At 42.5% G+C, this 27,207-nt stretch overlaps 1 pseudogene; it reads right to left on the bottom strand.

Annotated features, from left to right (window-relative positions):
• Positions 1-508: 508 nt before the first annotated feature.
• Positions 509-27,207, bottom strand: part of LOC123484127 — a 40,430-nt pseudogene continuing 13,731 nt past the window's right edge.

Raw genomic sequence — 27,207 nt, 5'->3', positions numbered from 1 at the left:
AATGACTGAAAACCAACCATCTAATCTACCGTATAGAATTCCAAGAAGGCGTGTAATCCATTTCCTACAGTCTTACACTGGGTATAACAGGTGTAACGTCAAGCTTATGATGCATCTTGTAAATGTAATGATGCCTATCATTAGTGTTACTTCATCAATGGGTGGCCAGACTTTTACAAAAAGTGGAGATAAGTTAACCAACTGGATGTAGCCAAGAACACAACGCCATTTTGTCCCAAAACGTCTCTGAGGTGTCGAGATGCAACATTCATAAGCTGGAGTAAAAGGCCTTTTACACTTTCCAAAATGTATTTAACATCTCCGTGCTTCTCACTAGATTTGTCAAATCAACCCTAAAAAGTGAATTTCCCATGATTCGAAAAGAATTGCAGCAGTTCCAAGTAAAAAGCAGAGAACGAGAGAAACAGAGGTCAATGGATTTCCTTGTACAGGAAGAACAAGAGCATAGTAGAAAACAGAACTGACAGTTTATCGACCAAGAGATTGATAAATATTTCTTTGTTTTTTTATTATTTATTCGTCTTAGTTTCGCTTTGCCTAAAAAGTTTTACAATCCTGAAGAAGAGTGCAGGGAACAGAGGCAGAGAGGGAGAGGAGAGCGTTTCCTGTTGTTTCATGATCATTCTGGAGTCTCTCCAGACCAAACCACTGTGGATTTTTTGGGGAGGGGTGGGTCGGTTGATTAGTGCTCCTCCAGCCAAGATGGCGTGTCGCCACCGGGCATTTTCAACTTGATGTGGAACTCCTTGAGCGTCTGATCCAGCTGCTGCTGGTTTCGCATAGTACGCCGCGATTGCATTGTGGAAGAGGATCAACTGGTTGTGCAACACTTTCACCTGGGAGAGGGGGAGGAGAAAGAGGAGGAAGAACAGGAGGAGGACATGAGCACTCACACCAGAGTAAACAAACACATACTCGCATTTAATGCCTGTTGAAGAACTGTGTAATGGACCAGTTTGTTTTGCTTTAGCAAATATCCCAGCAGACTTTTCAAACAGCAACACTGGTCAGTTTTATATTTGGCCAACCTGGTCTCAGAGCATTTCATATTATTCTGTAGGTAATTCCGGGACACTCCATTTAATATGATATGTTATGTTTAGTATGGTATGTACTAATTTGTGGATGTCTACCACCCATTTCCTATATGTTAAGAATTTTCTAAACGTACTATATGTTAAACATTTAGAAAAGTTGCTCATTAGCCAATATGCTAAAGTCGTCCGTGATGATATTTGAACTCGTAACCTTTGGGTTGCTAGACATTCGCTTTATACGCCCACCCGTCCAACCACTCTATGTTCGTTTTTGCTTAAGTAACCATCAGTCTTTTTTAACCATACCAAATGTAACATAATAGTAATTTGAGTGTCCAGGATTTACATTTACTATGTTACATGATGTAATGATGATTATTTTCCTGAAAATCTACCAAGTTTCAATAGTGGGAATAATTCATATTTATCCCAAGAATCACAGGAAATACCGCAAATATCTTAAGTGCCCACTTAAAGCATTTAAAACCAAGATATGGTCACTATGCCAGTGTTCTCCCCAAACAGAGGGGCGCTGCGTCACTTTGTCGGCTTGGCTGCGCCACTATCTCGACACAGAACGCGCTCAGGGACGCACCCCGAGTACAGCGTTATCGAATCATACAAACTTTGTAACGGCAGTCAAACAAAAATAAAATGACCAAAGCCGCTAAGCTTGCTAGATAACTACCTTCAACGAATGACAGAATATCTCATTTGGCAAAATCGAGTTGATTATACAGATAGCAGATCAGCTCATGAATAACGGGGAGATGAAGAGTGGAAATTGTTTCAATATCAAGGCATCTTAACAGGGACCAACTCTGTTTAAAAAATGTCCATATCTACTCACATACTGTTTGCTGATCACACATTCTCTACCGAAGCTCTCATATAGGCAGCAAGTACGAGACAGCGCAGAGAAGCGGGGGAAATGTTATAGCGGTATTTTGACATGCATAAGCGAGAGACGTGCTTTAATAATGCAACCCATGAATTACAGAATAAAGTTAAGAATTTTCATGTGAGACAGGAGTCAGGATTTTGGGTTTCAGTGGGGGTTGGGACTGGATAGGAAAATAGCCTAGGCTCTAGAATAGGAGAAGATAGAATTTTCCCTCATGCCTCTCTGAATTGTTAACAGACTTCATTGTCTGTGACAGAGATGCCTATGTAGTGAACTGTGCATATACCTATACAATTTGTGACTGTCTGTAGTCCGGCAGTGTCAATTATGCGTGCTTTGAATTCATGGCGACTTTGTGTGAAGTAAATACGCTAGGCTAAAGAAGGCTTCCATGCGACAACCTGTTTGGATAATGTGCTATTTAATTTTTTGCTAATCTGCTGCTGCGCATGTTGTGTATTTTGTGGAATTGCATTCGTTTGACATTGGGGAAAGATGTTGTAATTTCCCGGGTCTTGCCATTACATTTTTTGTGAAGTGTTCCCGGGACAGTCCCGGGATCCCGGTTACCCTAGTTGGCAGCAAAGGTTCCAAGACAATAGGGCTGGGCGATATATCTAATTAATTTGAAATTATGTTTTTGCGCGATATTCCAAATGCCTGTATTGGAAGAATCAAGGTTTTGTTCTTTTTTGTTTTTATGAGCGTTTATGTCTACTTGTTCTCGTGTTGTATTTTTGGCCTCGTCTCTTTCGCTCCTCTGTGCACCAGAGCCCATAGAAACACATTGGCCTTATTTTTGACCGATTTTAGCAAGAGTGAAACCTCTTGCTTCGCCTCTTCCTCTATGGTTTACACACACACACACACCAAGCCCCGCCCCCTGCCTCTCACACCAACAAAGTTGAGAGATTACTTCTTCCTCTCTGACACGCAGTTTCAACTTGCTATTTGCATTTGAGGTTTGGTCCAACAGAATTGGTCATATGGACACCAAAACACATTGAGACATTGTTTTACTATAACAGAGGAGAAGTTAACTTTTCTAACGATATCCTTTTCATGTCTCAACTACTCAAATTGTGTGCAGAGCAGACACTACTAAAACGAGAGTATCAATGCCCATTGATTCTGGAATGCCCATTGATTCAGTTTGTCGCGCGGGGCATTGGCGTACCATTGGCAGCATTTTAGTCAGTCTGCTCTACCAGCTGTTTAGTCAGTGATTATAGCAACAAAGAAAAGCAGGTTAAACTATTTTGATAAAATCCTTACATTATTAGTGGGTCTTATGGTTGTGGAAGTCTTATATTTATCCTAGGTATAACTTCACAAGCCCTGAATTCATTAGATTATTGCTGACTGTTTGAAATCCAGTGTATTTGACCTTTAATCGTACAACAATGCTTATTTAAAAATCGCGCATAAGTAAAAAAAGGCCATATCGCCCAGCCCTACAAGCCCTACAAGTCAATTACATCCTAGTAAAGACGCAAAATCTGGTCACATGTATTCTGTACTAGCCCTTGACGCAAAAAAAAAGACTAAGCCTACTCCTGACATGGCAGCTAAAACTAGCTTCTGAAGTACCTTGTTCTCTTCCAGGAATTTGAGCTTGACGGAGACATCGTTGCGCATCTTCTCGTACTTCTCGCGGTGGATCTGGAACTGCTGCTGGGAGTGTTCTATCTTGGGAAGCGTGGTGGCATCCCGCGGGCCCAGGTTCAATTCCTCCAGGTCTGTGCGGTACGCGTCATATTCAACCTACAGTGGCGTCAAAGAGCAGACGGAGGTCAACTACATACAATTATTTTAACTTACATACTTCAGGTACTACAGCAGTCTGCCCAACTCCTATGGTCATCGTCTTGCCAGACAATGACCAGAGGAGTTGGTTATACAGCACAAACAGATCTGGGACCAAGTTAGGGATAGTAACACGACAAACAGTCAAACAAAATCCTACAAAACGTTGATGATACCTCCCCAAACGTCAACTAAATCTTGTAATAAATAATGTGGAAATTGAGAAAGTTGGATTGTAAACTGTCATGGTCAAAACATATTGATACAAGAGTAGCTAAGATTGGGAGAAGTCTGTCCATAATAAAGAGCTGCTCTACCTTCTAAACAGCACTATCAACAAGGCAGGTCCTACAGGCCCTAGTTTTGTCGCACCTGGACTACTGTTCAGTCGTGTGTTCAGGTGCCACAAAAAGGGACATAGGAAAATTGCAATTGGCTCAGAACCGGTGTAGCACGGCTGGCCCTTGGATGTACACAGAGGGCTAACATTAATAATATGCATGTCAATCTCTCCTGGCTCAAAGTGGAGGCGAGACTGACTTCATCACTACTTGTGAGAGGTATTGACATGTTGAATGCACCAAGCTGTCTGTTTGAACTACTGGCACACAGCTCGGACACCCATGCATACCCCACAAGACATGCCACCAGAGGTTTCTTCACAGTCCCCAAGTCCAGAACAGACTATGGGAGGCGCACAGTACTACATAGAGCCATGACTACATGGAACTCTATTCCACATCAAGTAACTGATGCAAGCAGTAAAATTAGATTTTAAAAAGACAAAAATACACCTTATGAAAAAGTGGGGACTGTGAAGCAACACAAACATAGGCACAGACACATGCATACACACACACACGATTACATATGCACTATACACATTTTGTACTGTGGATATGTGGTAGTGGTGGAGTAGGGGCCTGAGGGCACACAGTGTGTTGTGAAATCTGTGAAAGTATTGTAATGTTTTTAAAATTGTATAAACTGCCTTAATTTTGCTGGACCCCAGGAAGTGTAGGTGCTGCTAATGGGGATCCATAATAAATACAAACAAAAAACTGGACATGGCAATTTCCTAAACTGAGTCAATTTCAGAAAATGACTAGGAAAAACATATGCCCTCAAAATGTTCAATAAGAGGATGTAAGTCAGTCAACAAGTAACAGTAAACTAATTTAAACTGATATTCTCATTACCTGGCAGTTTCATACTGTTTGATGTTAATCATAGTGTCCTCAATTGTTTTGTCCACCAGTGTGTTCACGCTGGCGATGAAAAAGTTGATTCGACCCCATTAGGGTCTCCCCCATTTTTGGACAAGAGTTTTTGAGTGTCAGCATTGTAGCCAAACTCCTCCTGAAAGACAAGATTACATCACACACTTTTTAGACAATTCAATAAGATATGAAATACCATAGAATAGTATTATCTGTGCAAGCACATTATCGTTGGAATATGATCAAAATTCTACTTTCCTAAAATACGAGATTAATGGATATTGAGTGACCCCTCAATGTCATGGGCAAATTATTTTTAGAGTGAGGACTTAATTACATACACTACCAGTCAAAAGTTTGGACACACCTACTCATTCAAGGATCATTCTTTTTTAAACTATTTTTTACATTGTAGAATAATAGTGAAGACATCAAAACTATGAAAGAACACATATGGAATCATGTAGTAACCAAAAAAGGGTTAAACAAAACAAAATATATTTTATATTTGAGATTCTTCAAATAGCCACCCCTTTGCCTTGATGACAGCTTTGCACACTATTGGCATTCTCTCAACCAGCTTCATGAGGTAGTCACCTGGAATGCATTTCAATTAACAGGTGTGCCTTGTTAAAAGTTAATTTGTGGAATGTCTTTCCTTCTTAATGCGTTTGAGCCAATCAGCTGTGTTGTGACAAGGTAGGGTGGTATACAGAAGATAGCCCTATTTGGTAAAAGACCAAGTCCATATTATGGCAAGAACAGCTCAAATAAGCAAAGAGAAACTACAGTCCATCATTACTTTAAGGCATGAAGGTCAGTCAATACAGAACATTTCAAGAACTTTGAAAGTTTCTTCAAGTGCAGTCACAAAAACCATCAAGCACTATGATGAAACTGGTTCTCATGAGGACCGCCACAGGAATGGAAGACCCAGAGTTACCTCTGCTGCAGAGGATAAGTTCATTAGTTACCAGCCTCAAAAAAATGTAGCCCAAATAAATGCTTCACAGAGTTCAAGTCACAGACACATCTTAACATCAACTGTTCAGAGGGGGACTGTGAATCAGGCCTTCATGGTCAAATTGCTGCAAAAGAAACCACTACTAAAGGACACCAATAAGAAGAAGAGACCTGCTTGGGCCAAGAAACACGAGCAATGGGCATTAGAGCAGTGGAAATTTGTCCTTTGGTCTGGAGTCCAAATTGGAGATTTTAGGTTCCAACCGCTGTGTCTTTGTGAGACGCGGTGTGGGTGAACGGATGATCTCCGCATGTGTAGTTCCCACCGTAGAAACATGGAGGTGGTGGTGTTATGGTGTCGGGGTGCTTTGCTGGTGACACTGTCTGTGATTTATTTAGAATTCAAGGCACACTTAACCAGCATGGCTACCACATCATTCTGCAGCAATACGCCATCCCATCTGGTTTGCGAGCGGGACTATCATTTGTTTTTCAACAGGACAATGACCCAACACACCTCCAGGCTGTGTAAGGGCTATTTTACCAACAAGGACAGTGATGGAGTTCTGCATCAGATGACCTGGCCTCCACAATCCCCGACCTCAACCCAATTGAGACAGTTTGGGATGAGTCGGACCGCAGAGTGAAGGAAAAGCAGCCAACAAGTGCTAAGCATGTGGGAACTCCTTCAAGACGGTTGGAAAAGCATTCCAGGTGAAGCTGGTTGAGAGAATGCCAAGAGTGTGCAAATCTGTCATCAAGGCAAAGGGTGGCTATTTGAAGAATCTCAAATATATTTTGGTTTGTTTAACACTTTTTGGGTTACTACATGATTCCATATGTGTTATTTTCCCACATATGCTGAGTACTTGAGATGATTGTGGACTACAGGAAAAAGAAGAGGACCGAGCACGCCCCCATTCTCATCGACTGGGCTGTAGTGGAGAAGGTTGAGAGCTTCAAGTTCCTTGGTGTCCACATCACCAACAAACTAACATGGTCCAAGCACACCAGGACAGTCGTGAAGAGGGCACGACAAAAGCTATTCCCCCTAAGGAGACTGAAAAGATTTGGCATGGGTCCTCAGATCCTCAAAAGGTTCTACAACTGCACCATTGAGAGCATCCTGACTGGTTGCATCACTGCCTGGTATGGCAACTGCTCGGCCTCCGACCGCAAGGCACCACAAAGGTAGTGCGTACGGCCCAGTACATCACTGGGGCCAAGCTTCCTGCTATCCAGGACCTCTATACCAGGCGTTGTCAGAGGAAGGCCCTAAATATTGTCAAAGACTCCAGCCACCCTAGTCATAGACTGTTCTCTCTGCTATCGCATGGCAAGCGGTACCGGAGCGCCAAGTCTAGGTTCAAGAGGCTTCTAAACAGCTTCTACCCCCAAGCCATAAGACTCCTGAACATCTAATCAAATGGCTACCCAGACTATTTGCATTTGCCCCCTCCCCCTCCCCTCTCCCCCTGCTACTCTGTTTATTATCTATGCATAGTCACTTGAATAACTCTACCTACATGTACAGTGGGGAAAAAAATATTTAGTCAGCCACCAATTGTGCAAGTTCTCCCACTTAAAAGATGAGGCCTGTAATTTTCATCATAGGTACACGTCAACTATGACAGACAAATTGAGAGAAAAAAATCCAGAAAATCACATTGTAGGATTTTTTATGAATTTATTTGCAAATTATGGTGGAAAATAAGTATTTGGTCACCTACAAACAAGCAAGATTTCTGGCTCTCACAGACCTGTAACAACTTCTTTAAGAGGCTCCTCTGTCCTCCACTCGTTACCTGTATTAATGGCACCTGTTTGAACTTGTTATCAGTATAAAAGACACCTGTCCACAAGCTCAAACAGTCACACTACAAACTCCACTATGGCCAAGACCAAATAGCTGTCAAAGGACACCAGAAACAAAATTGTAGACCTGCACCAGGCTGGGAAGACTGAATCTGCAATAGGTAAGCAGCTTGGTTTGAAGAAATCAACAGTGGGAGCAATTATTAGGAAATGGAAGACATACAAGACCACTGATAATCTCCCTCGATCTGGGGCTCCACGCAAGATCTCACCCCGTGGGGTCAAAATGATCACAAGAACGGTGAGCAAAAATCCCAGAACCACACGGGGGGACCTAGTGAATGACCTGCAGAGAGCTGGGACCAAAGTAACAAAGCCTACCATCAGTAACACACTACGCCGCCAGGGACTCAAATCCTGCAGTGCCAGACATGTCCCCCCTGCTTAAGCCAGTACATGTCCAGGCCCGTCTGAAGTTTGCTAGAGTGCATTTGGATGATCTAAAAGAGGATTGGGAGAATGTCATATGGTCAGATGAAACCAAAATATAACTTTTTGGTAAAAACTCAACTCGTCGTGTTTGGAGGACAAAGAATGCTGAGTTGCATCCAAAGAACACCATACCTACTGTGAAGCATGGGGGTGGAAACATCATGCTTTGGGGCTGTTTTTCTGCAAAGGGACCAGGACGACTGATCCGTGTAAAGGAAAGAATGAATGGGGCCATGTATCGTGAGATTTTGAGTGAAAACCTCCTTCCATCAGCAAGGGCATTGAAGATAAAACGTGGCTGGGTCTTTCAGCATGACAATGATCCCAAACAAACCTCCCGAGCAACGAAGGAGTGGCTTCGTAAGAAGCATTTCAAGGTCCTGGAGTGGCCTAGCCAGTCTCCAGATCTCAACCCCCATAGAAAATCTCTGGAGGAAGTTGAAAGTCCGTGTTGCCCAGCAACAGCCCCAAAACATCACTGCTCTAGAGGAGATCTGCATGGAGGAATGGGCCAAAATACCAGCAACAGTGTGTGAAAACCTTGTGAAGACTTACAGAAAACATTTGACCTGTGTCATTGCCAACAAAGGGTATATAACAAAGTATTGAGAAACTTTTGTTATTGACCAAATACTTATTTTCCACCATAATTTGCAAATAAATTCATTAAAATCCTACAATGTGATTTGTCTGTCATAGTTGACATGTACCTATGATGAAAATTACAGGTCTCTCTCATCTTTTTAAGTGGGAGAACTTGCACAATTGGTGGCTGACTAAATACTTTTTTTCCCCACTGTAAGTACATGCATTGGACAGACAAGTGTAGTGTAGGCTGCGACATACATTTTGCGGGTGAGGAGAGCGCTGGGTATGAAGCGCTGAGCATGTTATGACATGCATGATCTGAATTAGGCTCACAGTATTATACCTACGAAGGAGTGGCTTCTTTGAAGAAACTTTGAATGTCTTTGAACTTCAGAGTTGGCTTAACAAACATAGGACCAGAGCTAGCCCTTGATCATGACACTCAGTTCCATTACGTTACACATAATGCCGCCTAGAGTTTGAGTGCAGACCAGAGCTAGCTAACAAGTTTGTGTGTGTAGAGCGGCACCAGAATTAAAAATAATGAATCCAATGTAAAATGTGATATCTATAGTATCCTTAACCAGAATTGAAAAAGTTAATCCATTGTTCTCTAATTAAAAAATCCATCTCCCTAATTTTTGAATCACTCCTGTAAAGTCGGTAGCTACAGTAGACTGCATGCTTCGGAGGGAGGGTAAGGTAGCCTACAAACACACTGGCAAAGATTTTCAGCTGGCGGGCAGGCAGACACTGGAATAAGTTTGAGTGATAGTGAGGGCGTAAAATAACATTATTAACCGGTTCCCGTGCTTAAAAAAACTGATCACGTTTGTTCTCGGTTCTGGTTCTGGTTCTGGTTCTATTCCTCAAAATGTCTGATGATAATTTTCAGTTCTGTTCCCTGAACTGGTTCCAACCCCTGATCCTGATTGCCTAGTCACTTTTATCCCTACCTACATGTACTGTTGAAGTCGGAAGTTTACATACACTTAGGTTGGAGTCATTAAAACTTGTTTTTCAACCACTCCACAAATTTCTTGTTAACAAACTATAGTTTTGACAAGTCGGTTAGGACATCTACTTTGTTCATGGCGCAAGTAATTTTTCCAACAATTGTTTACAGACAGATTATTTCACTTATAATTCACTGTATCACAATTCCAGTGGGTCAGAAGTTTACATACACTAAGTTGACTGTGCCTTTAAACAGCTTGGAAAATTCCAGAAAATGATGTCATGGCTTTAGAAGCTTCTGACGGGCAAATTTACATCATCTGAGTATATTGAAGGTGTACCTGTGGAAGTATTTCAAGGCCTACCTTCAAACTCAGTGCCATTTTGCTTGACATCATGGGAAAATCAAATGAAATCAGCCAAGACCTCAGAAAAATAATGTAGACCTCCACAAGTCTGGTTCATCCTTGGGAGCAATTTCCAAATGCCTGAAGGTACCACGTTCATCTCTACAAACAATAGTACGCTAGTATAAACACCATGGGACCATGCAGCCGTCATACCGCTCAGGAAGGAGACGCATTCTGTCTCCCTAGAGATGAATGTAACTCTTTGGTCTTGGCCATAGTGGAGTTTGGAGTGTGACTGTTTGAGGTTGTGGACAGGTGTCTTTTATACTGATAACAAGTTCAAACAGGTGCCATTAATACAGGTAACGAGTGGAGGACGGAGGAGCCTCTTAAAGAAGAAGTTACAGGTCTGTGAGAGCCAGAAATCTTGCTTGTTTGTAGGTGACGAAATACTTATTTTCCACCATCATTTGCAAATAAATTCATTAAAAATCTTACAATGTGATTTTCTGGATTTTTTCTCTCTCAATTTGTCTGTCATAGTTGATGTGTACCTATGATGAAAATTACAGGCCTCTCTCATCTTTTTAAGTGGGAGAACTTGCACAATTGGTGGCTGACTAAATACTTTTTCCCCACTGTAGCTTGCCCGCACCATAGCAAGATGCTCTATCCATTGGTGAAGTAATTTAATGTAGAGCAAAATGTAAAACAATAATGATTTCAGAGGTTTAAAAGTTACAAAAATAACGATATAAACCATTACTTCTTTGGGGTTCGTCCGGTTCAGAACTTAATTTTGCTGGTCAAAACAGTGGAACAAAAAAAAAAATGGTTCTCTATAGAACGAAACGATTGGGAAATAATTTAGGTTCCAACCCCTTATCAGGATAGATAATAAACAGAGTAGCAGCAGTGTATGTGAGGAGAGTGAAAGTGTGTTTATGTGTGAGTGTGTGTAGCGACAATATGCATGTGTGTGTGTGTGAGCGTACAGTATATAGTGTGTGTGTGTGTGTTACATTTTACATTTACATTTTAGTCATTTAGCAGACGCTCTTATCCAGAGCGACTTACAGTTAGTGAATACATATTATTTTTTATACTTGCCCCCCGTGGGAATCGAACCCACAACCCTGGCGTTGCAAACGCCATGCTCTATTAACTGAGCTACATCCCTGCCGGCCATTCCCTCCCCTACCCTGGACGACGCTGGGCCAATTGTGCACCGCCCATGAGTCTCCCGGTCGCGGCCGGCTGCAACAGAGCCTGGATTCGAACCAGGATCTCTGAGTGGCACAGTTAGCACTGCGATGCAGTGCCTTAGACCACTGCACCACTCAGGAGTACACTGCGCCACTTAGGAGTACTTCATCTGGATGAAGAAAGGAAGTCATTTCAGAGTATTGAGAAAGAACCAGAACCAGAAATGGCCATCCTTACAAGGTAGAAGTTGCCCAAAACCACAGTGCTAGTGTAGTATGTGTGAGTGTGCATAGAGCCAGTGCAAGAGAGTCAGTGCGCCCCAAAGAAAAAGGATATTTGTTTTCGTATTTCTTACTATTTCAATGCATTTACTACAAATAATAAATGATGCATCATGTATAAAACAGCTAAGTCACATAAAATAGGTCCGGCTTTGCATTAAGCGGTCTGTCTTTTAAATCCACTTTATTTCGAGACAAATGAAAACAATTTATCAAAGGCTTTTAGTGTGTTTGAGAATTCAACACAAGTAAACCCACTCAGCATCATCCGCACTGAGGCAACCTGTAGCAGCTCAAGTTTTTAAAAAAGGGGAGAAAAACAGAATGTGGCTGGGTGTCAATAGTCTTATCTTCCTTTCCTAAGTAATCACTGACTGATCTGACAGGTGAAAGCAGAATAGTGGAAACCTATCCAGTCCTTTCACCTAGCAATCAGTGGTTATGAAAAAATAAAATGATGAAGAAAGGAAGTCATTTCAGAGTATTGAGAAAGAACCAGAACCAGAAATGGCCATTCTTACAAGGTAGAAGTTGCCCAAAACCACAGATCTAGGATGAAGTTACTTTACCCCCAATCCTAAACTTACATTAACATTACGGGCATGAAGAAAAAAATTATCCTGTATCACTAATTAGTTTAAACTAAACGAGCTTCCAGGTTGCTCGTTTAGGTCAAAGGTCAAAACCGAGTGGCTGACTCACATGAAGCTCCGGCGACTTAAGGCCGAGGTCAGCGAAGGCGTCGCCCAGTTGCCGCTGAGTCTGCATCATCTGGGTGAGCTGGTTGGCCAGTGTCTGGGTCAGCTTGACCACGTGCTCGTACTTGCGCTTGTTGTCACGCAGCACTTCGATCTGCCCCTCCAGCTCCAGGTCCACCGTCCGTGAGCCACGGCCCAGCTTCTCTGACAAGATCTGCCTGGTGCACTGCGGGGAGAGAAGCGTTAGCATTCCTAGTGTAACAGACCAAAGAAATGGAACGATTTAGCATTGTTAGAATTCGAGAGTAACTGACCGTTTCAAAAAAGTTAGTGTTAGCATATATTATCCCAGTGTAACTGACCTGGGGTTTCGAACAACTTAGTGTTAGCATAGTTAGCATCCAAGAGTAGCTGACCTTGGGTTTCAAACAAGTTAGCGCTAACATCATTAGCATTCTAGTGTATCTGATGTTCGGTTGAGAACAAGTTAACATTAGCATAGTTAGGATCCTAGTGTAACCAACCCCAGGTACCAAACACAGGTCATCGACATGTCTCAAGACCATGTTAGCCCTCTGAGCTAAAGCCTCTGGGGAGCAGACAGATTTTATTTAAAGGTTATCTAAAGTTGTGATCACATTCAAGGCAATATCTTTAATGGATATTAAAAGTATGTAGTGTCGTGTAGTATCACTGAGAAACAGTTTGGCTGCATCAGATGTTCTACAGCAACCCTTTTGTCTTATTCTTTTGTGAGTGTACAATAAAGCAGGGGAGCCATCAGTAAACATTCACAGCACAATGGGGAATTATGGACAGATGAGATCATAGGTAGCTCACCAATCCAACTATGGCTATGAAATGCTGTGTGTGTCTGTTGCGATGCCAGCTGCAGATGCCAGCCAGGTTGAACAATGAAAGGAAAAGGGGTAGTCTACCTGCTAAGTCGGAAATGGATTGTGAGAGGAGGGAGGGACTAAGGAGATAGAGGTGTGAAAAAACAATGTTGAGAATGTGTGAGTGAGAGAAGAAAGAGGGGGGCAGTAGGTGCTGGTGGTAAGTATTACTTTGTACGTGTTGATGCTCCACTTCCTCACTAGGTCCAGTTTCTCCATGGCCGGGTTCTTCAGGTCGTCTGCCAGGACCACCGGCCCGCTCTGTGGCTGCCCTTGCATAGTGCCTGAAGAGAAAGGCGACTGTCATGAATGTTGAGAGAGGCTGTATCTGTTAGCTGGGAGCTCTGGTAAGATATCATAAAGTGTTAGAGAATATACAATGTAGATGTGAGACTGGTGAATCAATCATAGGATTGATATATAATTTCCAGTCAGACTGGAACATGGAAACACTGAGTCAAAGTTAGATGCTGACTATGATACTTTAACGATTATCATCTACAGGTGAAATACTACACAAAGTATATACGTTCACCTTCAGGGAAAGAAATTAGGGATAAGCAACTGCAAGGAGTTTCATTTAGAGTAGAAGGGAGATTTTTCAGTTTGAGGGAGGCAAAGACAACCTGCAAGGAACTATGGGAGCCCAGTGATGCAAGGAGGATACAGGAGTTAAGCTGGGATGCTGATTAAAACTCAGGTGAAGCTGTGTAAGGCTTGGTTGGTCCTAGCAAGTGTGCGTTTGTGAAATGTTGAAACAAGAAGAGGTCCCCTATAACCAGCTATGGGAGAAATGCAGACAACCGTCAGAATTAGTTGCCAGTAGCCTAACCTCAGCTGTTACGAACCGGAGACCACCGTCAAGGTAATCGCATCATTCGCAGCTCAAAGCCAAAGGTGAAATTGTATGAATAGGGAGAGAGAGGGGAAGGACGGGAAGACAGAAGAGAAACGGTAGTAGAAGTCGATGAAGAAGGACGTGGACGATGGATTTTAAAGGAATGACACAGAGCCTTGATAAAAGGAAGGAGCAAGGGAGAGAAGCCCAACCAGAAAGAAGAGGGAGCAGAAAGCAGGTCCGTATACATCTCGTCTCTGTTGCTGCGGGTACCTTTCTGTATCTCAGCCTGACTATCGCTGATTGGTCGCGCCAGGCGGCTAGCCGCGCCGAGCTGGGAGCTACAGGTGCCACGGGAGACGTGGGCTGGCTTGCTGACACTGGAAACAGCAGGCAACAGTGGTGATTGATTAGTGAGTCAATTCATCAACACCTCCCTATCTAGAGCTGTGAAATGAAATCTCCCACGGGTCCTCCTTGGGTGTTCCTTTGGGTCTAAATGGCACTATAGATGGGGCGGCTCACCACTAAGACCAAATAGGGGGTGTAATCTGGAGATGACAGGCACAGAACAGTACCACTGGACTAAAATGGGATCCAATGGGTTCAGTGGCGCAACTAGGTTGATATTTTACCAAGTAAAGACTCCTAGAGCAATTGGACTACCTGACACCACATTGGACACAGTGTACTGTACCTGCACCTTGCTTTTTGTTTGATATTACTTCTCAGTGAAAACTCCATGGGATAACGGTTTTGTACTTCGCATTTAAGCCTATGCTCGACTTTTAACGAATAGCACTGAGATTTTGCTGTAAAATGACAGTGTTCTATCATTACGGCCTTACTATCTTTGTAGACTTGCCTTTGGACGCTTTTATGGGTTAGCCAGCTGAGATGTGACAGGTCAGGTCTGGGCCTGTATTCATAAAGTGTCTCAGAGTAGGAGTGCTGAGCTAAGATACATTTAGCCCTTTAGATGATAATAAATAAAATATCATTCGGACAGATCCTAGATCAGACAATTTGTGAATACTGGCCCAGGTCAGGTCAGGAACCTTCTCAGTGTGTTGATGTGTCCTCATGTGGAGGCGAAATAAACACACACCTGTTTAGGCACGAGGTGCTGGCTAGCAGAGTAGAACACTTGAAAAAGAAAAGGAGAGCCGCACACTCTAGGAGCTCAGATGCAATAATTGAATAACCTAATAGCCAAAACGTTTCAGACAAGCTGTCTTCATCAGAGTATAACGACAAACACTGCGGGTCACTAGTTTATATAGTTTCAAAGGACACACACAGGTGTCTGTAATAATGGTTGGGTGTGGCTTGATATCTTTGGTTAATTTACAGATATAAATATAACATAAATGGATAGCATAAGATAATAGATACAATTTGGCTACATAGGCCTACAAACATTTACAATGAATAGCAAAATCACAATAATCACAAGAATGGCCTCAGATCAAAGTCAACGTTGAGACCGAAGGGAGCAAGGGTCTTTAAATTAAAGATCCAGGCAGCCTCTCATTTTAACAATAAATTGTCGAGGTCACCCCCTCTCCTAGGGAGGGTGACGTGTTCGATGCCGATATAACGTAGGGACGAAATTGAGTGGTTCGCTTCCAAAAAGTGGTGTGTCCTCATGAACACCACATACCCACAAACAGGCAGGTATACCACAAACAGCAGAGTTCAAAGTTGTTGCCTGGGACACAGTTCGACCCTGGTTCGCCTTGCTGGTGATGACTGGGCGTTTCAACACATCACACAAAGCCTCTGTGATGATAAGTATGTGGCTACTATCAACCAACAATACTGTATGCTACCATGTCTGCTAGCTATGTCGGAAAGGACTACCACTTTCAAAGTGTACCCACTTCATTATTATTATTTTTGACAATAATTCATGCCCATGTATTTTATGGTAAATATATATTTTGTATATTTTCCCCTAACCCAATCATCCCTTCCCTTAATTAGAGTAAACTAATGGACAACAATATTAGGCTTCTACTTCCTGCTTATAACTTACATACTATATACATTTTACGGACACAGTATATTTTACATTAGTCATCTTGTTTATTTTTTTATTTTTTATTATTTTTTAGCCCCACCCTTCAGCTCCCCTCAACCCCTCCCACCATCCAGTTTTGGTTTCTATTAGCCATATATTTTTTTACTGTGATGAACCTTTCCTGAACCTTTCTATTCTCATAGTCAATACAGATTGTAAATTAAAGAAAATGTTTTGCTAAGAGTATTATTATAATATTGATCGATTTATTATGACTATGACTTTTCAAATCCCCAGCAGTGCTATTTGCAGAGTTAGCTCCAGGTAAATGTTGTAATTCTTCAACCATTCCTGAACCTGCGATTAAAAACAAGCTACATATGGGCAGTACCAAAACAAGTGATCTAATGATTCTGACTCTTCGCAGCAAAATCTGCAGAGCTGGGATGGTTGTATCCCCCACATATATAACATTCTATTGGCCAAACCCGACGACGCTGGGCCAATTGTGAGCCGCCCTATGGGACTCCCAATTACGGCCGGTTGTGATACAGCCTGGAATCGGGTGGCAGGTAGCTTAGTGGTTAAGAGCGTAGTGCCAGTAACCGAAAGGTCGCTGGTTCTAATCCCGAGCCGACTAGGTGAAAATCTGTCGATGTGCCCTTGAGCAAGGCACTTAACCCTAATTGCTCCTGTAAGTCGCTCTGGATAAGAGCGTCTGCTAAATGACAAAAATGTAAAATGTAATGAATCGAACCAGGCGGTCTGATGTGACGTCATGTGTTGAATATTGTTGCATAGATACTGTATCACTGAAGTGAAACCTTTTGGTTCCAGTTAATTAGTCACAAGAGTCAATTGATGCAAACATGTCTTGGCCCTATGGTCAAGTCTCTTTGTGTTCAGTGACTTCACTTCCCTCAATAGGCTTGAATGGGCCTGCCAAGGTACAGTATTTTCCAGTTCCCACCACAGCCTCAAATCTATACAGCTTGTGTGGAAAAACTTTCCAATAGGTCTTGATGAATTCCGAGTGATAACGATATCTACATGACATGAGAGGGGGACGGCGGCCACTCAGGGTCCGCGGCAACCTTCGGACGCCAGCGCCTCCAATCCGTTGCCAAGGGGGAGAGAGATAATTTATTTGCATGTGTAACGACGATGCAATAATGAAAGGGGAGCCAGGAGGAAAACAAACGGAGATCAGAGGCGATTCATTAAAACTCAATTGGACTCCTCCTTTATAAATTCAAATGCCGTCCTCATCTATCCATATCTCTGGTGCTGGACATAGGGGCAGCTTGTTAGGGCAACACAAACAAAGTACCTTGCATTTTGCAACCTGAACTGGAACACCGGGGTTGAATGAGGAGGGCGACGTGGAGGGTCGAAACAAGGGAATAACGCAAACTAGGCTTGGGTGGTATACCATCTACCGGGGTATTTTGAAATACTGATTGTATGATTTTCAATACAGTGCAAAAAATAGAAATAATATATTATACACTACCGGTCAAAAAGGTTTTAGAACACCTACTCATTCAAGGGTTTTTCTATATTTTTACTATTTTCTACATTGTAGAATAACAGTGAAGACATCAAAACTATGAAATAACACATGGAATCATGTAGTAACCAAAGAAGTGTTCAACAAATCAAAATATATTTTATAATTGAGATTCTTCAAAGTAGCCACCCTTTGCCTTGATGACAGCTTTGCACACTCTTGGCATTCTCTCAACCAGCTTCACCTGGAATGCTTTTCCAACAGTCTTGAAGGAGTTCCCACATATGTGGAGCACTTGTTGTCTGCTTTTCCCTTCACTCTGCGGTCCGACTCATCCCAAACCATCTCAATTTGGTTGAGGATTGTCGAGGCCAGGTCATCTGATGCAGCACTCCATCACTCTCCTTCTTGGTAAAATAGTCCTTACACAGCCTGGAGGTGTGTTGGGTCATTGTCCTGTTAAAAAACAAATGACAGTCCCACCAAACCAGATGGGATGGCGTATTGCTGCAGAATGATGTGGTAGCCATGCTGGTTAAGTGTGCCTTGAATTCTAAATAAATCACAGACAGTGTCACCAGCAAAGCACCCCCACACCATAACACCACCTCCTCCATGTCTTACGGTGGGAACTACACATGCGGAGATCATCCGTTCACCCACACCGCGTCTCACAAAGACACGGCGGTTGGAACCTAAAATCTCCAGTTTGGCTCCAGACCAAAGGACAAATTTCCACCGCTCTAATGCCCATTGCTCGTGTTTCTTGGCCCAAGCAGGTCTCTTCTTCTTATTGGTGTCCTTTAGTAGTGGTTTCTTTGCAGCAATTAGACCATGAAGGCCTGATTCACAGTCCCCCTCTGAACAGTTGATGTTTAGATGTGTCTGTGACTTGAACTCTGTGAAGCATTTATTTGGGCTACATTTTTTGAGGCTGGTAACCTAATGAACTTATCCTCTGCAGCAGAGGTAACTCTGGGTCTTCCATTCCTGTGGCGGTCCTCATGAGAACCAGTTTCATCATAGTGCTTGGTGGTTTTTGTGACTGCACTTGAAGAAACGTTCAATGTTCTGTATTGACTGACCTTCATGTCTTAAAGTAATGATGGACTGTAGTTTCTCTTTGCTTTTTTGAGCTGTTCTTGCCATAGTATGGACTTGGTCTTTTACCAAATAGGGCTATCTTCAGTATACCCCCCTACCTTGTCACAACACAACTGATTGGCTCAAACGCATTAAGAAGGAAAGAAATTCCAGAAATTAACTTTTAACAAGGCACACCTCCAGGTGACTAGCACATGAAGCTGATTGAGAGAATGTGAAGAATGTACAAAGCTGTCATCAAGGCAAAAGGTGGCTATTTGAAGAATCTCAAATATAAAATACAGTGGGGGAAAAAAGTATTTAGTCAGCCACCAATTGTGCAAGTTCTCCTACTTAAAAAGATGAGAGAGGCCTGTAATTTTCATCATAGGTACACGTCAACTATGAAAGACAAATTGAGAAAAGAAAATCCAGAAAATCACATTGTAGGATTTTTAATGAATTTATTTGCAAATTATGGTGGAAAATAAGTATTTGGTCAACTACAAACAAGCAAGATTTCTGGCTCTCACAGACCTGCAACTTCTTCTTTAAGAGGCTCCTCTGTCCTCCACTCGTTACCTGTATTAATGGCACCTGTTTGAACTTGTTATCAGTATAAAAAGACACCTGTCCACAACCTCAAACAGTCACACTCCAAACGCCACTATGGCCAAGACCAAAGAGCTGTCAAAGGACACCAGAAACAAAATTGTAGACCTGCACCAGGCTGGGAAGACTGAATCTGCACTAGGTAAGCAGCTTGGTCTGAAGAAATCAACTGTGGGAGCAATTATTAGGAAATGGAAGACTGATAATCTCCCTCGATCTGGGGCTCCACGCAAGATCTCACCCCGTGGGGTCAAAATGATCACAAGAACGGTGAGCAAAAATCCCAGAACCACACGGGGGGACCTAGTGAATGACCTGCAGAGAGCTGGGACCAAAGTAACAAAGCCTACCATCAGTAACACACTACGCCGCCAGGGACTCAAATCCTGCAGTGCCAGACGTGTCCCCCCTGCCTAAGCCAGAACATGTCCAGGCCCGTCTGAAATTTGCTAGAGTGCATTTGGATGATCCAGAAGAGGATTGGGAGAATGTCATATGGTCAGATGAAACCAAAATAGAACTTTTTGGTAAAAACTCAACTCGTCGTGTTTGAAGGACAAAGAATGCTGAGTTGTATCCAAAGAACACCATACCTACTGTGAAGCATGGGGGTGGAAACATCATGCTTTGGGGCTGTTGTTCTGCAAAGGAACCAGGACGACTGATCCGTGTAAAGGAAAGAATGAATGGGGCCATGTATCGTGAGATTTTGAGTGAAAACCTCCTTCCATCAGCAAGGGCATTGAAGATGAAACGTGGCTGGGTCATTCAGCATGACAATGATCCCAAACACACAGCCCGGGCAACGAAGGAGTGGCTTCATAAGAAGCATTTCAAGGTCTTGGAGTGGCCTAGCCAGTCTCCAGATCTCAACCCCATAGAAAATCTTTGGAGGGAGTTAAAAGTCTGTGTTGCCCAGCGACAGCCCCAAAACATCACTGCTCTAGAGGAGATCTGCATGGAGGAATGGGCCAAAATACCAGCAACAGTGTGTGAAAACCTTGTGACGACTTACAGAAAACGTTTGACCTGTGTCATTGCCAACAAAGGGTATATAACAAAGTATTGAGAAACTTTTGTTGTTGACCAAATACTTATTTTCCCCCATAATTTGCAAATAAATTCATTAAAAATCCTACAATGTGATTTTCTGGATAATTTTTTCTCATTTTGTCTGTCATAGTTGACGTGTACCTATGATGAAAATTACAGGCCTCTCATCTTTTAAGTGGGAGAACTTGCACAATTGGTGGCTGACTAAATACTTTTTTCCCCCAACTGTATATTTTGATATGTTGAACCTTTTTTGGTTACTACATGATTCCATGTGTTATTTCATAGTTTTGATGTCTTCACTATTATTCTACAATGTAGAAAATAAAGAAAAACCCTGGAATGAGTAGGTGTGTCCAAACTTTTGACAGGTACTGTATATATTTACAAACAAATATATATATGGGGGATTGGAAATGATGCAGACAATTACATTGATTACACAATCTATCTGCAATATTAAAGCTGATCTAGCCCCCCCAAAAAACAAACATTTTAAAGAAAGTGTACCAGGTACTCAGGTTACTGTAGAAAAGGAAAAACATGCACTCACTGGAAACAGTCTTTACATTCAATTTGCTGCTGCACGCCATTTCTTGATAGTCTGGTTACTGTACCTTTGTATGGTCCTGATTCAATAATGCCCTCTGTCATCGAGGCAAAGTTACCGGAGCGGATGTGGCTTTCTGACAGATTCAGGTCACCGTAAGAAGGGTCCTAAAGTCACAGAGGAAAAATGTATCAGTCAGAGGATAGAGGTTCACATTGAAGAAAACGCCCATGAGTTTGACCTAAGTTGATGCATTCTCACAGTTTACAGAAACTGAACCAATGCAGATTTTAAATGATCAAAAATGTGCCCATACACAGACAACATCGAAAGTGTCACAGACTATCACGAAATGTAACTACAATCGCCACTAAGATGAAAAATACTCCCTCTGACAACATTAGGACTTCATGAAACAAGTGTCCTGCACAGTATAGATTATCCCTTTAAGTACATTCTGCTTGTTTCCTCTCAATCACCATGAATCACACCAGGGACCTCAAAGCTATTGGCTGACGTCCAGTGTAAGAGATGAAGTTGCCACCATCGGGCAACACATTGGAATTTACTTTAAAGGGAGATGACAATGATCATGTATCCTACACATCATGACAATGTACTGTAAATAACATGATGATTCGTATGACATATTAAAGGACACCTTCATTATTTATTTCATTTTTATACTTGGCTCTAGTTTGTCACTTACCCTGAATGTAATCTATGGGGCCAGGAGAAACGGTCATCTACGGGTTGATTCGGATGTTTCAAAAGCCACTGCTAACGTAACCTAACTATAGCCACTGCTAACACAAAAAAAACTGAGTGATAGGGGTAAGCTCCCCATGTTCAGAATGTGTGGCCCAAATACCTCCAAGTAACCTCAAACCAAGGTGGAGGTACAGTAAAGAAGGGCACAAACAGTTGGGTGAGCAGAGACTCGAACCCCCATCGCCTTGGGGGCATATGGTCTCAAGTCAGAAGCGTTACTGCTACGCCAGACTCCGGTACCATGTATTACAATTTATTCCATCATAAAATAGGCCTATATGTCAGAGATTTGTAACTGTCCTTATGGAAATGTAGCATTACTGCTTGCCACTTACTACATCATATAGCCTAACAAAGTATGGCACTATCCCTAAACATAAATTAGACAGCAAGACCCCAATGGGGCGATGTTCTGTGTGCTTACAATGGTCACAAAACCTTTACCGTCAGTGACATAAATAGAGGATCGATGGGATTTGAACTGCATGTGACCAATTTTCACAATGTCTGTCTAGACATTCATGTTAATACCATGTACCATCGGTCTGCATTTTCTAATGTGGATTAGTATGATATATTCATCAATCAATACAGTATAAACATGGGGCTATATAGAGAGCGCATTGCCATCTCTCTGTAGGAATTCTTCAAATGTTTTTTTATACATTGTGGACCACCCACCAGTAGCAAAACAGCAGCAACAATACCACATGGACAACGGACAAGAATAGGCCTATGGTTTGATCCATTACATACGTAGGATTACATGTATACTGGTTAGGCTTGGGTGGTATACCGCATACTGGGGTATTTGGAAATAGCCACGGAATGGTTTTTCAATACCGTCAATACCGTTGAAACTATTTATTTGAAGTTTTTCAATACATTTTAATATTTGTAGATACTTTAAGTAAATACCTGCAGTCAACTTGTGCAATACGTTAGGAGATAAAGCAGATTGCGTTCTTCATTTCACCCGTCACATTATTTTATTGTAGACCTACACAAGGCTGGAATGGGCTACAAGACCATCGCCAAGCAGCTTGGTGTGAAGGTGACAACAGTTGGTGCGATTATTCGCAAATGGAAGAAAAAGTGTTGTGGTCAGATGAGACCAAAATCGAGCTCTTTGGCATCAACTCAACTCGCCGTGTTTGGAGGAGGAGGAATGCTGCCTATGACCCCAAGAACACCATCCCCACCGTCAACCGTGGAGGTGGAAACATTATGCTTTGGGGTTGTTTTTCTGCTAAGGGGACAGGACAACTTCACCGCATCAAAGGGACGATGGACGGGGCCATGTACCGTTAAATCTTGGGTGAGAACCTCCTTCCCTCAGCCAGGGCATTGAAAATGGGTCGTGGATGGGTATTCCAGCATGACGATGACCCAAAACACACGGCCAAGGCAACAAAGGAGTGGCTCAAGATGAAGCACATTAAGGTCCTGGAGTGGCCTAGCCAGTCTCCAGACCTTAATCCCAAAAAAAATCTGTGGAGGGAGCTGAAGGTTCGAGTTGCCAAACGTCAGCCTCGAAACCTTAATGACTTGGAGAAGATCTGCAAAGAGGAGTGGGACAAAGTCCCTCCTGAGATGTGTGCAAACCTGGTGGCCAACTACAAGAAACGTCTGACCTCTGTGATTGCCAACAAGGGTTTTGCCACCAAGTACTAAGTAATGTTTTGCATAGGGGTCAAATACTTATTTCCCTCATTAAAATGTAAATCAATTTATAACATTTTTGACATGCGTTTTTCTGAATTTTTTTGTTGTTATTCTGTCTCTCACTGTTCAAATAAACCTACCATTAAAATGATAGGCTGATCATGTCTTTGTCAGTGGGCAAGCGTACAAAATCAGCAGGGGATCAAATACTTTTTCCCTCACTTCAGAAGCAGTACGTTTCTTCTTTCAGACAAACATGCGTCAAAATGTGTTCCTTTGCACAATGTCTCTCCGTTCACCATTCTGTAGCTCCTACCTATATACTGTATGTATAACTTTATGAGCTGGATTGCCTGTCTTTCCGCTTGTTAGCATATTTAGCTAGCAGCCTCCATGGAAATTCGCTATTACTTGTGCTAATTTTGTTAGCATTCTGGTAACCGATGCCCAATGGTATTTCTTGCATTTTTCGGCGCCCCCTTGTGTACTAAGCCAGTAATACCGTAAATCCTGGGATGAGAGAAGGGCAGTATGACGATGTGAAAATCTGGAAACTGCCCAACCCTAATACTGGTAGCTAATATTCAAGTGCAGTACTTTCTAAATATAGAAGGGATTACTTATTATTGCATATGTGATAACATAGGTTGTATATCCTGGAGGCATATATCTGGGGAAGGGTATAAAACTATTTCTAGAGTGTTGAAAGTTTCCAAGAGCACAGTGGTCTCCATCATTGGGAAACTGAAAAATATATATATGGAACAACCCATACTCTGCCTAGAGCTGGCCGTCCGACCAAACTGAGCAAACGGGCAAGAAGGACATTGGTCAGGGAGGTGACCAAGAACCCAATGACCAGAACTACAGAGAACCTGCCAGAAGGACAACAGTCTCCACAGCACTTCACCAATCTGGGCTATATGGGAGAGTGGCTAGACGAAAGCCACTGCTGAGAAAAAAGCACATGACAGCATGCCTGGAGTTTGCAAAAAGGCAAGTGAAAGTCTCGGATCATAAGGCAAAAATTACGTGGTTTAATGAGACAAAAATAGAACTCTTTGGCCTGAATGCAAAGTGCTATGTCTGGAAAAAAACAGGCACAGCTCATCACCCGTCTAACACCATCCCTACTGTGAAGCATGGTGGTGGCAGCATTTTGCTATGGGGATGCTTTTCAGCGGCAGGGACTGGGAGACTGGTAAGGATAGAGGGAACAATGAAATGGAGTCAAATACAGGCAAGTCCTTGATGAGAACCTGCTTCAGAGTGCAAACAACCTTAGACTGGGGCGAAGATTTACATTACAACAGCACAATGACCCCAAGCATACAGCCAAAGCAACGCTGGAATGGCGTCAGAACAAGAATATGAAAGTCCTTGAGCGGCCTAGCCAAACTCCAGATTTAAATATCATTGAAATACTGTGGAAAGACTTGAAGATTGTTGTTCTCCACAGCTCCCAATCTAACTTAACAGAGCTTGAGAAAACTGCAAGGAGAAATGGGAGAAAATCCCCAAATCCTGATTTGCAAAGCTGATAATGACATACCCAAGACGACTCAAAGCTGTAAATCGCCCCCAAGGGGGTTTCTACAAAGTATTGACTCAGGGGTGTGAATACTTATGCAAGAGACATTTCTGTATTTCATTTTCAATAAATTAGCAAAAATGTCTAAAAACATGTTTTAACTTTGTCATTATGGGGTAGTTTGTGTAAATGGGTGAGAAAAATAATCCATTTAATCCATTTTGAATTCAGGCTGTAACACAACAAAATGTGGAACAAGTCAAGGGGTATGAATACTTTCTGAAGGCACTGGTATACCGGTAGCTAATACATTATAATATACAGTGGGGAGAACAAGTATTTGATACACTGCCGATTTTGCAGGTTTTCCCTACTTACAAAGCATGTAGAGGTCTGTAATTTTTATCATAGGTACACTTCAACTGTGAGAGACGGAATCACATTGTATGATTTTAAGTAATTCATTTGCATTTTATTGCATGACATAAGTATCTGATACATCAGAAAAGCAGAACTTAATATTTGGTACAGAAACCTTTGTTTGCAATTACAGAGATCATATGTTTCCTGTAGGTCTTGACCAGGTTTGCACACACTGCAGCAGGGATTTTGGCCCACTCCTCCATACAGACCTTCTCCAGATCCTTCAGGTTTCGGGGCTGTCGCTGGGCAATACGGACTTTCAGCTCCCTCCAAAGATGTTCTATTGGGTTCAGGTCTGGAGACTGGCTAGGCCACTCCAGGACCTTGAGATGCTTCTTACGGAGCCACTCCTTAGTTGCCCTGGCTGTGTGTTTCGGGTCGTTGCTGGAAGACCCAGCCACGACCCATCTTCAATGCTCTTACTGAGGGAAGGAGGTTGTTGGCCAAGATCTCGCGATACATGGCCCCATCCATCCTCCCCTCAATATGGTGCAGTCGTCCTGTCCCCTTTGTAGAAAAGCATCCCCAAAGAATGATGTTTCCCACCTCCATGCTTCACGGTTGGGATGGTGTTCTTGGGGTTGTACTCATCCTTCTTCTTCCTCCAAACACGCAGTGGAGTTTAGACCAAAAAGCTATATTTTTATCTCATCAGACCACATGACCTTCTCCCATTCCTCCTCTGGATCATCCAGATGGTCATTGGCAAGCTTCAGACGGGCCTGGACATGCGCTGGCTTGAGCAAGGGGACCTTGCGTGCGCTGCAGGATTTTAATCCATGACGGCGTAGTGTGTTACTAATGGTTTTCTTTGAGACTGTGGTCCCAGCTCTCTTCAGGTCATTGACCAGGTCCTGCCGTGTAGTTCTGGGCTGATCCCTCACCTTCCTCATGATCATTGATGCCCCACGAGGTGAGATCTTGCATGGAGCCCCAGACCCGAGGGTGATTGACCGTCATCTTGAACTTCTTCCATTTTCTAATAATTGCGCCTAACAGTTGTTGCCTTCCCCACCAAGCTGCTTGCCTATTGTCCTGTAGCCCATCCCAGCCTTGTGCAGGTCTACAATTTTATCCCTGATGTCCTTACACAGCTCTCTGGTCTTGGCCATTGTGGAGAGGTTGGAGTCTGTTTGAGTGTGTGGACAGGTGTCTTTTATACAGGTAACGAGTTCAAACAGGTGCAGTTAATACAGGTAATGAGTGGAGAACAGGAGGGCTTCTTAAAGAAAAACTAACAGGTCTGTGAGAGCCGGAATTCTTACTGGTTGGTAGGTGATCAAATACTTATGTCATGCAATAAAATGCAAATTATTACTTAAAAATCATACAATGTGATTTTCTGGATTTTTGTTTTAGATTCCTTCTCTCACAGTTGAAGTGTACCTATGATAAAAATTACAGACCTCTACATGCTTTGTAAGTAGGAAAACCTGCAAAATCGGCAGTGTATCAAATACTTGTTCTCCCCACTGTATGTAGCCTATATAAAAGTATAAGCCCATGATGTGGTGCCACAAAAGAGCTGCTGCTACTGTTTTAACTGCACAGCTGGGGCATCATATTACTTTAAATGAGGGATACAAACTATATTGAAAGCAGGTGCGTCGACAGGTGTGGTTCCTGAGAAATTCCTAAACAATTAATGCTTAGGGTCATAAAAATGCTGGGCAGGCCCAGTTTCCCATTGTTTTAGCTACCATGGCTATGCCCCATAGGATGACAATGCCGCCATCCCCAGGGCACGAGTGGCCACTGAATGGTTTGATGACATGAAAACCGATGTAATCCATATGCGATGGCAGTCACCAGATCTCGACCAATTGAACACTTATGGGGTTTCTGGAACAGCGACTGAGACAGTATTTTCCAACAACATCAACAAAACACAAAATGATTGAATTTCTCGTGGAA

The sequence above is a fragment of the Coregonus clupeaformis genome, unplaced genomic scaffold (assembly GCF_020615455.1).
Source record: "Coregonus clupeaformis isolate EN_2021a unplaced genomic scaffold, ASM2061545v1 scaf0202, whole genome shotgun sequence".
Classification (NCBI taxonomy): domain Eukaryota; kingdom Metazoa; phylum Chordata; class Actinopteri; order Salmoniformes; family Salmonidae; genus Coregonus; species Coregonus clupeaformis.
This window is presented reverse-complemented; position numbering and strand designations above follow the sequence as displayed.